This window comes from Lutjanus erythropterus, chromosome 6, assembly GCF_056507025.1.
Source record: "Lutjanus erythropterus isolate fLutEry1 chromosome 6, fLutEry1.hap2, whole genome shotgun sequence".
In the NCBI taxonomy this organism is placed as follows: Eukaryota; Metazoa; Chordata; class Actinopteri; order Lutjaniformes; family Lutjanidae; genus Lutjanus; species Lutjanus erythropterus.
Genome location: NC_139322.1, coordinates 41,776,880 through 41,786,174, shown reverse-complemented (window position 1 = coordinate 41,786,174; position 9,295 = coordinate 41,776,880). Strand labels below are relative to the sequence as shown.

The 9,295-nt window shown below is 58.7% G+C and overlaps 16 non-coding genes across 16 annotated transcripts; all 16 read left to right on the top strand.

Annotated features, from left to right (window-relative positions):
- The first annotated feature begins 208 nt into the window (after positions 1–208).
- LOC146326053 (U5 spliceosomal RNA) lies at positions 209–323 on the top strand. Its single transcript, XR_014771058.1, has one exon. It is a non-coding gene; the product is annotated as a U5 spliceosomal RNA (small nuclear RNA).
- Positions 324–529: 206 nt separating this feature from the next.
- Positions 530–720, top strand: LOC146326052 (U2 spliceosomal RNA). The gene has a single exon (XR_014770796.1). It is a non-coding gene; the product is annotated as a U2 spliceosomal RNA (small nuclear RNA).
- Positions 721–1,357: 637 nt separating this feature from the next.
- LOC146326051 (U5 spliceosomal RNA) lies at positions 1,358–1,472 on the top strand. The gene has a single exon (XR_014771057.1). It is a non-coding gene; the product is annotated as a U5 spliceosomal RNA (small nuclear RNA).
- Positions 1,473–1,673: 201 nt separating this feature from the next.
- On the top strand, positions 1,674–1,864 carry LOC146326050 (U2 spliceosomal RNA). The gene has a single exon (XR_014770871.1). It is a non-coding gene; the product is annotated as a U2 spliceosomal RNA (small nuclear RNA).
- A 632-nt stretch (positions 1,865–2,496) lies between these two features.
- LOC146326049 (U5 spliceosomal RNA) lies at positions 2,497–2,611 on the top strand. The gene has a single exon (XR_014771056.1). It is a non-coding gene; the product is annotated as a U5 spliceosomal RNA (small nuclear RNA).
- Positions 2,612–2,802: 191 nt separating this feature from the next.
- Positions 2,803–2,993, top strand: LOC146326048 (U2 spliceosomal RNA). The gene has a single exon (XR_014770795.1). It is a non-coding gene; the product is annotated as a U2 spliceosomal RNA (small nuclear RNA).
- Positions 2,994–3,630: 637 nt separating this feature from the next.
- Positions 3,631–3,745, top strand: LOC146326047 (U5 spliceosomal RNA). Its single transcript, XR_014771055.1, has one exon. It is a non-coding gene; the product is annotated as a U5 spliceosomal RNA (small nuclear RNA).
- A 201-nt stretch (positions 3,746–3,946) lies between these two features.
- Positions 3,947–4,137, top strand: LOC146326046 (U2 spliceosomal RNA). Its single transcript, XR_014770869.1, has one exon. It is a non-coding gene; the product is annotated as a U2 spliceosomal RNA (small nuclear RNA).
- Positions 4,138–4,769: 632 nt separating this feature from the next.
- Positions 4,770–4,884, top strand: LOC146326045 (U5 spliceosomal RNA). Its single transcript, XR_014771054.1, has one exon. It is a non-coding gene; the product is annotated as a U5 spliceosomal RNA (small nuclear RNA).
- A 206-nt stretch (positions 4,885–5,090) lies between these two features.
- Positions 5,091–5,281, top strand: LOC146326044 (U2 spliceosomal RNA). Its single transcript, XR_014770794.1, has one exon. It is a non-coding gene; the product is annotated as a U2 spliceosomal RNA (small nuclear RNA).
- A 637-nt stretch (positions 5,282–5,918) lies between these two features.
- On the top strand, positions 5,919–6,033 carry LOC146326043 (U5 spliceosomal RNA). Its single transcript, XR_014771053.1, has one exon. It is a non-coding gene; the product is annotated as a U5 spliceosomal RNA (small nuclear RNA).
- Positions 6,034–6,234: 201 nt separating this feature from the next.
- On the top strand, positions 6,235–6,425 carry LOC146326042 (U2 spliceosomal RNA). Its single transcript, XR_014770793.1, has one exon. It is a non-coding gene; the product is annotated as a U2 spliceosomal RNA (small nuclear RNA).
- A 632-nt stretch (positions 6,426–7,057) lies between these two features.
- On the top strand, positions 7,058–7,172 carry LOC146326041 (U5 spliceosomal RNA). Its single transcript, XR_014771052.1, has one exon. It is a non-coding gene; the product is annotated as a U5 spliceosomal RNA (small nuclear RNA).
- A 206-nt stretch (positions 7,173–7,378) lies between these two features.
- On the top strand, positions 7,379–7,569 carry LOC146326040 (U2 spliceosomal RNA). The gene has a single exon (XR_014770791.1). It is a non-coding gene; the product is annotated as a U2 spliceosomal RNA (small nuclear RNA).
- A 637-nt stretch (positions 7,570–8,206) lies between these two features.
- Positions 8,207–8,321, top strand: LOC146326039 (U5 spliceosomal RNA). Its single transcript, XR_014771050.1, has one exon. It is a non-coding gene; the product is annotated as a U5 spliceosomal RNA (small nuclear RNA).
- A 201-nt stretch (positions 8,322–8,522) lies between these two features.
- Positions 8,523–8,713, top strand: LOC146326038 (U2 spliceosomal RNA). The gene has a single exon (XR_014770868.1). It is a non-coding gene; the product is annotated as a U2 spliceosomal RNA (small nuclear RNA).
- The last annotated feature ends 582 nt before the right edge of the window (positions 8,714–9,295 follow it).

The window sequence follows — 9,295 nt, the reverse complement described above, 5'->3', positions numbered from 1 at the left end:
AGCCTGCGCCCTACAGCCGGGACTCATCCTATCCGCGAAGCCACTGCCTGTATAGAGCCTGTGAGAGTGTCGGGGGTGTTGGGGGCCAGGGGCAGGGGCAGGGGCGTGGCCCGGGAGTTTGGCGCACGCTAAGCCAAGCCGGGCTTACCGTGAGGCCGGGGACTGGGACGACAGACATCTTGGCTGGCGCGGAGGAGAGGGGCTGTACTTACTCGGGTTTCTCTTCAAAGCGCACAAGTCTTTCGCCTTTTACTAAAGACTTCCGTGGAGAGGAACACCAATGAGTTGAACCCATTTTTGGCAGGCTTTGCCCTTTGGCTGAGCCTTGCGCACTTGTGAAAAGCAAAGCAAAGCAAAGCAAAGCAAAGCAAGGCAGCTGTCCTTCAAGTGGGCTCAGAGCCCAGCCATGGAGCCCTTGGGCGGAGGTGCTAAGCAGCGGCCCCCTCTGGTGCGCAGTTGAAACGGCTTCACCGCGGCCGGTGAGGACTGTTCCGGGAGGTGGGGTGGGGCAGCAAGGGGCTGGGGGGTCATCGCTTCTCGGCCTTTTGGCTAAGATCAAGTGTAGTATCTGTTCTTATCAGTTTAATATCTGATACGTCCCCTATAAGGGGACAACATATTAAAGGGATTTTTAGCACCGGGAGCTGAAAAAGGGGCTCGCTCCGTTCACTCCACGCATCGACCCGGTATTGCAGTGCCGCCGGGAACGGTGCACCCTCCTCCTGCCTTGTGGAAAAGCAAAACGCCAGTGCAGATTGAGGGCTCCGTGGCTCAACCGCAAGCCCGGAGACCGAAAAAGACCGGGGTTCAAAGTGGACGGCACCGCGGCCTGAACAGCGTCCTTAACGCCGCCTTGGCTCGCTGGCGTCCCTGCGGACTCGCGCTCTGAAACTACTGCATTTGAGCCTTGACGGCTGGGGAGGGGGAGGGAGCGCGGCTCGGAACGGAACGGAACGGAAAGAGGAGCAAGACAAAGCCTGACAAAAATGCAGCCAGGTTTGCACTTTGGACAGTCAGACAGAGAGGGAATATTGCCCCATTTTGAGCGGTCCTATATGCCCCTTTGAGTGTGCCGGCTGTTTTCCTTCCGGGTTTTCAGCCCGTCCTCAGCGAGAGTCTGGAGGCGCCTGAGTCTCCCTGGTGCTCGGTAGCCTGCGCCCTACAGCCGGGACTCATCCTATCCGCGAAGCCACTGCCTGTATAGAGCCTGTGAGAGTGTCGGGGGTGTTGGGGGCCAGGGGCAGGGGCAGGGGCGTGGCCCGGGAGTTTGGCGCACGCTAAGCCAAGCCGGGCTTACCGTGAGGCCGGGGACTGGGACGACAGACATCTTGGCTGGCGCGGAGGAGAGGGGCTGTACTTACTCGGGTTTCTCTTCAAAGCGCACAAGTCTTTCGCCTTTTACTAAAGACTTCCGTGGAGAGGAACACCAATGAGTTGAACCCATTTTTGGCAGGCTTTGCCCTTTGGCTGAGCCTTGCGCACTTGTGAAAAGCAAAGCAAAGCAAAGCAAAGCAAAGCAGCTGTCCTTCAAGTGGGCTCAGAGCCCAGCCATGGAGCCCTTGGGCAGAGGTGCTAAGCAGCGGCCCCCTCTGGTGCGCAGTTGAAACGGCTTCACCGCGGCCGGTGAGGACTGTTCCGGGAGGTGGGGTGGGGCAGCAAGGGGCTGGGTGGTCATCGCTTCTCGGCCTTTTGGCTAAGATCAAGTGTAGTATCTGTTCTTATCAGTTTAATATCTGATACGTCCCCTATAAGGGGACAACATATTAAAGGGATTTTTAGCACCGGGAGCTGAAAAAGGGGCTCGCTCCGTTCACTCCACGCATCGACCCGGTATTGCAGTGCCGCCGGGAACGGTGCACCTTCCTCCTGCCTTGTGGAAAAGCAAAACACCAGTGCAGATTGAGGGCTCCGTGGCTCAACCGCAAGCCCGGAGACCGAAAAAGACCGGGGTTCAAAGTGGACGGCACCGCGGCCTGAACAGCGTCCTTAACGCCGCCTTGGCTCGCTGGCGTCCCTGTGGACTCGCGCTCTGAAACTACTGCATTTGAGCCTTGACGGCTGGGGAGGGGGAGGGAGCGCGACTCGGAACGGAACGGAAAGAGGAGCAAGACAAAGCCTGACAAAAATGCAGCCAGGTTTGCACTTTGGACAGTCAGACAGAGAGGGAATATTGCCCCATTTTGAGCGGTCCTATATGCCCCTTTGAGTGTGCCGGCTGTTTTCCTTCCGGGTTTTCAGCCCATCCTCAGCGAGAGTCTGGAGGCGCCTGAGTCTCCCTGGTGCTCGGTAGCCTGCGCCCTACAGCCGGGACTCATCCTATCCGCGAAGCCACTGCCTGTATAGAGCCTGTGAGAGTGTCGGGGGTGTTGGGGGCCAGGGGCAGGGGCAGGGGCGTGGCCCGGGAGTTTGGCGCACGCTAAGCCAAGCCGGGCTTACCGTGAGGCCGGGGACTGGGACGACAGAGGTCTTGGCTGGCGCGGAGGAGAGGGGCTGTACTTACTCGGGTTTCTCTTCAAAGCGCACAAGTCTTTCGCCTTTTACTAAAGACTTCCGTGGAGAGGAACACCAATGAGTTGAACCCATTTTTGGCAGGCTTTGCCCTTTGGCTGAGCCTTGCGCACTTGTGAAAAGCAAAGCAAAGCAAAGCAGCTGTCCTTCAAGTGGGCTCAGAGCCCAGCCATGGAGCCCTTGGGCGGAGGTGCTAAGCAGCGGCCCCCTCTGGTGCGCAGTTGAAACGGCTTCACCGCGGCCGGTGAGGACTGTTCCGGGAGGTGGGGTGGGGCAGCAAGGGGCTGGGGGGTCATCGCTTCTCGGCCTTTTGGCTAAGATCAAGTGTAGTATCTGTTCTTATCAGTTTAATATCTGATACGTCCCCTATAAGGGGACAACATATTAAAGGGATTTTTAGCACCGGGAGCTGAAAAAGGGGCTCGCTCCGTTCACTCCACGCATCGACCCGGTATTGCAGTGCCGCCGGGAACGGTGCACCCTCCTCCTGCCTTGTGGAAAAGCAAAACGCCAGTGCAGATTGAGGGCTCCGTGGCTCAACCGCAAGCCCGGAGACCGAAAAAGACCGGGGTTCAAAGTGGACGGCACCGCGGCCTGAACAGCGTCCTTAACGCCGCCTTGGCTCGCTGGCGTCCCTGCGGACTCGCGCTCTGAAACTACTGCATTTGAGCCTTGACGGCTGGGGAGGGGGAGGGAGCGCGGCTCGGAACGGAACGGAACGGAAAGAGGAGCAAGACAAAGCCTGACAAAAATGCAGCCAGGTTTGCACTTTGGACAGTCAGACAGAGAGGGAATATTGCCCCATTTTGAGCGGTCCTATATGCCCCTTTGAGTGTGCCGGCTTTTTTCCTTCCGGGTTTTCAGCCCGTCCTCAGCGAGAGTCTGGAGGCGCCTGAGTCTCCCTGGTGCTCGGTAGCCTGCGCCCTACAGCCGGGACTCATCCTATCCGCGAAGCCACTGCCTGTATAGAGCCTGTGAGAGTGTCGGGGGTGTTGGGGGCCAGGGGCAGGGGCAGGGGCGTGGCCCGGGAGTTTGGCGCACGCTAAGCCAAGCCGGGCTTACCGTGAGGCCGGGGACTGGGACGACAGACATCTTGGCTGGCGCGGAGGAGAGGGGCTGTACTTACTCGGGTTTCTCTTCAAAGCGCACAAGTCTTTCGCCTTTTACTAAAGACTTCCGTGGAGAGGAACACCAATGAGTTGAACCCATTTTTGGCAGGCTTTGCCCTTTGGCTGAGCCTTGCGCACTTGTGAAAAGCAAAGCAAAGCAAAGCAAAGCAAAGCAGCTGTCCTTCAAGTGGGCTCAGAGCCCAGCCATGGAGCCCTTGGGCGGAGGTGCTAAGCAGCGGCCCCCTCTGGTGCGCAGTTGAAACGGCTTCACCGCGGCCGGTGAGGACTGTTCCGGGAGGTGGGGTGGGGCAGCAAGGGGCTGGGGGGTCATCGCTTCTCGGCCTTTTGGCTAAGATCAAGTGTAGTATCTGTTCTTATCAGTTTAATATCTGATACGTCCCCTATAAGGGGACAACATATTAAAGGGATTTTTAGCACCGGGAGCTGAAAAAGGGGCTCGCTCCGTTCACTCCACGCATCGACCCGGTATTGCAGTGCCGCCGGGAACGGTGCACCTTCCTCCTGCCTTGTGGAAAAGCAAAACGCCAGTGCAGATTGAGGGCTCCGTGGCTCAACCACAAGCCCGGAGACCGAAAAAGACCGGGGTTCAAAGTGGACGGCACCGCGGCCTGAACAGCGTCCTTAACGCCGCCTTGGCTCGCTGGCGTCCCTGCGGACTCGCGCTCTGAAACTACTGCATTTGAGCCTTGACGGCTGGGGAGGGGGAGGGAGCGCGGCTCGGAACGGAACGGAAAGAGGAGCAAGACAAAGCCTGACAAAAATGCAGCCAGGTTTGCACTTTGGACAGTCAGACAGAGAGGGAATATTGCCCCATTTTGAGCGGTCCTATATGCCCCTTTGAGTGTGCCGGCTGTTTTCCTTCCGGGTTTTCAGCCCGTCCTCAGCGAGAGTCTGGAGGTGCCTGAGTCTCCCTGGTGCTCGGTAGCCTGCGCCCTACAGCCGGGACTCATCCTATCCGCGAAGCCACTGCCTGTATAGAGCCTGTGAGAGTGTCGGGGGTGTTGGGGGCCAGGGGCAGGGGCAGGGGCGTGGCCCGGGAGTTTGGCGCACGCTAAGCCAAGCCGGGCTTACCGTGAGGCCGGGGACTGGGACGACAGACATCTTGGCTGGCGCGGAGGAGAGGGGCTGTACTTACTCGGGTTTCTCTTCAAAGCGCACAAGTCTTTCGCCTTTTACTAAAGACTTCCGTGGAGAGGAACACCAATGAGTTGAACCCATTTTTGGCAGGCTTTGCCCTTTGGCTGAGCCTTGCGCACTTGTGAAAAGCAAAGCAAAGCAAAGCAAAGCAAAGCAAGGCAGCTGTCCTTCAAGTGGGCTCAGAGCCCAGCCATGGAGCCCTTGGGCGGAGGTGCTAAGCAGCGGCCCCCTCTGGTGCGCAGTTGAAACGGCTTCACCGCGGCCGGTGAGGACTGTTCCGGGAGGTGGGGTGGGGCAGCAAGGGGCTGGGGGGTCATCGCTTCTCGGCCTTTTGGCTAAGATCAAGTGTAGTATCTGTTCTTATCAGTTTAATATCTGATACGTCCCCTATAAGGGGACAACATATTAAAGGGATTTTTAGCACCGGGAGCTGAAAAAGGGGCTCGCTCCGTTCACTCCACGCATCGACCCGGTATTGCAGTGCCGCCGGGAACGGTGCACCCTCCTCCTGCCTTGTGGAAAAGCAAAACGCCAGTGCAGATTGAGGGCTCCGTGGCTCAACCGCAAGCCCGGAGACCGAAAAAGACCGGGGTTCAAAGTGGACGGCACCGCGGCCTGAACAGCGTCCTTAACGCCGCCTTGGCTCGCTGGCGTCCCTGCGGACTCGCGCTCTGAAACTACTGCATTTGAGCCTTGACGGCTGGGGAGGGGGAGGGAGCGCGGCTCGGAACGGAACGGAACGGAAAGAGGAGCAAGACAAAGCCTGACAAAAATGCAGCCAGGTTTGCACTTTGGACAGTCAGACAGAGAGGGAATATTGCCCCATTTTGAGCGGTCCTATATGCCCCTTTGAGTGTGCCGGCTTTTTTCCTTCCGGGTTTTCAGCCCGTCCTCAGCGAGAGTCTGGAGGCGCCTGAGTCTCCCTGGTGCTCGGTACCCTGCGCCCTACAGCCGGGACTCATCCTATCCGCGAAGCCACTGCCTGTATAGAGCCTGTGAGAGTGTCGGGGGTGTTGGGGGCCAGGGGCAGGGGCAGGGGCGTGGCCCGGGAGTTTGGCGCACGCTAAGCCAAGCCGGGCTTACCGTGAGGCCGGGGACTGGGACGACAGACATCTTGGCTGGCGCGGAGGAGAGGGGCTGTACTTACTCGGGTTTCTCTTCAAAGCGCACAAGTCTTTCGCCTTTTACTAAAGACTTCCGTGGAGAGGAACACCAATGAGTTGAACCCATTTTTGGCAGGCTTTGCCCTTTGGCTGAGCCTTGCGCACTTGTGAAAAGCAAAGCAAAGCAAAGCAAAGCAAAGCAGCTGTCCTTCAAGTGGGCTCAGAGCCCAGCCATGGAGCCCTTGGGCGGAGGTGCTAAGCAGCGGCCCCCTCTGGTGCGCAGTTGAAACGGCTTCACCGCGGCCGGTGAGGACTGTTCCGGGAGGTGGGGTGGGGCAGCAAGGGGCTGGGGGGTCATCGCTTCTCGGCCTTTTGGCTAAGATCAAGTGTAGTATCTGTTCTTATCAGTTTAATATCTGATACGTCCCCTATAAGGGGACAACATATTAAAGGGATTTTTAGCACCGGGAGCTGAAAAAGGGGCTCGCTCCGTTCACTCCACGCATCGACCCGGTATTGCAGTGCCGCCGGGAACGGTGCACCCTCCTCCTGCCTTGTGGAAAAGCAAAACGCCAGTGCAGATTGAGGGCTCCGTGGCTCAACCGCAAGCCCGGAGACCGAAAAAGACCGGGGTTCAAAGTGGACGGCACCGCGGCCTGAACAGCGTCCTTAACGCCGCCTTGGCTCGCTGGCGTCCCTGCGGACTCGCGCTCTGAAACTACTGCATTTGAGCCTTGACGGCTGGGGAGGGGGAGGGAGCGCGGCTCGGAACGGAACGGAAAGAGGAGCAAGACAAAGCCTGACAAAAATGCAGCCAGGTTTGCACTTTGGACAGTCAGACAGAGAGGGAATATTGCCCCATTTTGAGCGGTCCTATATGCCCCTTTGAGTGTGCCGGCTGTTTTCCTTCCGGGTTTTCAGCCCGTCCTCAGCGAGAGTCTGGAGGTGCCTGAGTCTCCCTGGTGCTCGGTAGCCTGCGCCCTACAGCCGGGACTCATCCTATCCGCGAAGCCACTGCCTGTATAGAGCCTGTGAGAGTGTCGGGGGTGTTGGGGGCCAGGGGCAGGGGCAGGGGCGTGGCCCGGGAGTTTGGCGCACGCTAAGCCAAGCCGGGCTTACCGTGAGGCCGGGGACTGGGACGACAGACATCTTGGCTGGCGCGGAGGAGAGGGGCTGTACTTACTCGGGTTTCTCTTCAAAGCGCACAAGTCTTTCGCCTTTTACTAAAGACTTCCGTGGAGAGGAACACCAATGAGTTGAACCCATTTTTGGCAGGCTTTGCCCTTTGGCTGAGCCTTGCGCACTTGTGAAAAGCAAAGCAAAGCAAAGCAAAGCAAAGCAAGGCAGCTGTCCTTCAAGTGGGCTCAGAGCCCAGCCATGGAGCCCTTGGGCGGAGGTGCTAAGCAGCGGCCCCCTCTGGTGCGCAGTTGAAACGGCTTCACCGCGGCCGGTGAGGACTGTTCCGGGAGGTGGGGTGGGGCAGCAAGGGGCTGGGGGGTCATCGCTTCTCGGCCTTTTGGCTAAGATCAAGTGTAGTATCTGTTCTTATCAGTTTAATATCTGATACGTCCCCTATAAGGGGACAACATATTAAAGGGATTTTTAGCACCGGGAGCTGAAAAAGGGGCTCGCTCCGTTCACTCCACGCATCGACCCGGTATTGCAGTGCCGCCGGGAACGGTGCACCCTCCTCCTGCCTTGTGGAAAAGCAAAACGCCAGTGCAGATTGAGGGCTCCGTGGCTCAACCGCAAGCCCGGAGACCGAAAAAGACCGGGGTTCAAAGTGGACGGCACCGCGGCCTGAACAGCGTCCTTAACGCCGCCTTGGCTCGCTGGCGTCCCTGCGGACTCGCGCTCTGAAACTACTGCATTTGAGCCTTGACGGCTGGGGAGGGGGAGGGAGCGCGGCTCGGAACGGAACGGAACGGAAAGAGGAGCAAGACAAAGCCTGACAAAAATGCAGCCAGGTTTGCACTTTGGACAGTCAGACAGAGAGGGAATATTGCCCCATTTTGAGCGGTCCTATATGCCCCTTTGAGTGTGCCGGCTGTTTTCCTTCCGGGTTTTCAGCCCGTCCTCAGCGAGAGTCTGGAGGCGCCTGAGTCTCCCTGGTGCTCGGTAGCCTGCGCCCTACAGCCGGGACTCATCCTATCCGCGAAGCCACTGCCTGTATAGAGCCTGTGAGAGTGTCGGGGGTGTTGGGGGCCAGGGGCAGGGGCAGGGGCGTGGCCCGGGAGTTTGGCGCACGCTAAGCCAAGCCGGGCTTACCGTGAGGCCGGGGACTGGGACGACAGACATCTTGGCTGGCGCGGAGGAGAGGGGCTGTACTTACTCGGGTTTCTCTTCAAAGCGCACAAGTCTTTCGCCTTTTACTAAAGACTTCCGTGGAGAGGAACACCAATGAGTTGAACCCATTTTTGGCAGGCTTTGCCCTTTGGCTGAGCCTTGCGCACTTGTGAAAAGCAAAGCAAAGCAAAGCAAAGCAAAGCAGCTGTCCTTCAAGTGGGCTCAGAGCCCAGCCATGGAGCCCTTGGGCAGAGGTGCTAAGCAGCGGCCCCCTCTGGTGCGCAGTTGAAACGGCTTCACCGCGGCCGGTGAGGACTGTTCCGGGAGGTGGGGTGGGGCAGCAAGGGGCTGGGTGGTCATCGCTTCTCGGCCTTTTGGCTAAGATCAAGTGTAGTATCTGTTCTTATCAGTTTAATATCTGATACGTCCCCTATAAGGGGACAACATATTAAAGGGATTTTTAGCACCGGGAGCTGAAAAAGGGGCTCGCTCCGTTCACTCCACGCATCGACCCGGTATTGCAGTGCCGCCGGGAACGGTGCACCTTCCTCCTGCCTTGTGGAAAAGCAAAACACCAGTGCAGATTGAGGGCTCCGTGGCTCAACCGCAAGCCCGGAGACCGAAAAAGACCGGGGTTCAAAGTGGACGGCACCGCGGCCTGAACAGCGTCCTTAACGCCGCCTTGGCTCGCTGGCGTCCCTGTGGACTCGCGCTCTGAAACTACTGCATTTGAGCCTTGACGGCTGGGGAGGGGGAGGGAGCGCGACTCGGAACGGAACGGAAAGAGGAGCAAGACAAAGCCTGACAAAAATGCAGCCAGGTTTGCACTTTGGACAGTCAGACAGAGAGGGAATATTGCCCCATTTTGAGCGGTCCTATATGCCCCTTTGAGTGTGCCGGCTGTTTTCCTTCCGGGTTTTCAGCCCATCCTCAGCGAGAGTCTGGAGGCGCCTGAGTCTCCCTGGTGCTCGGTAGCCTGCGCCCTACAGCCGGGACTCATCCTATCCGCGAAGCCACTGCCTGTATAGAGCCTGTGAGAGTGTCGGGGGTGTTGGGGGCCAGGGGCAGGGGCAGGGGCGTGGCCCGGGAGTTTGGCGCACGCTAAGCCAAGCCGGGCTTACCGTGAGGCCG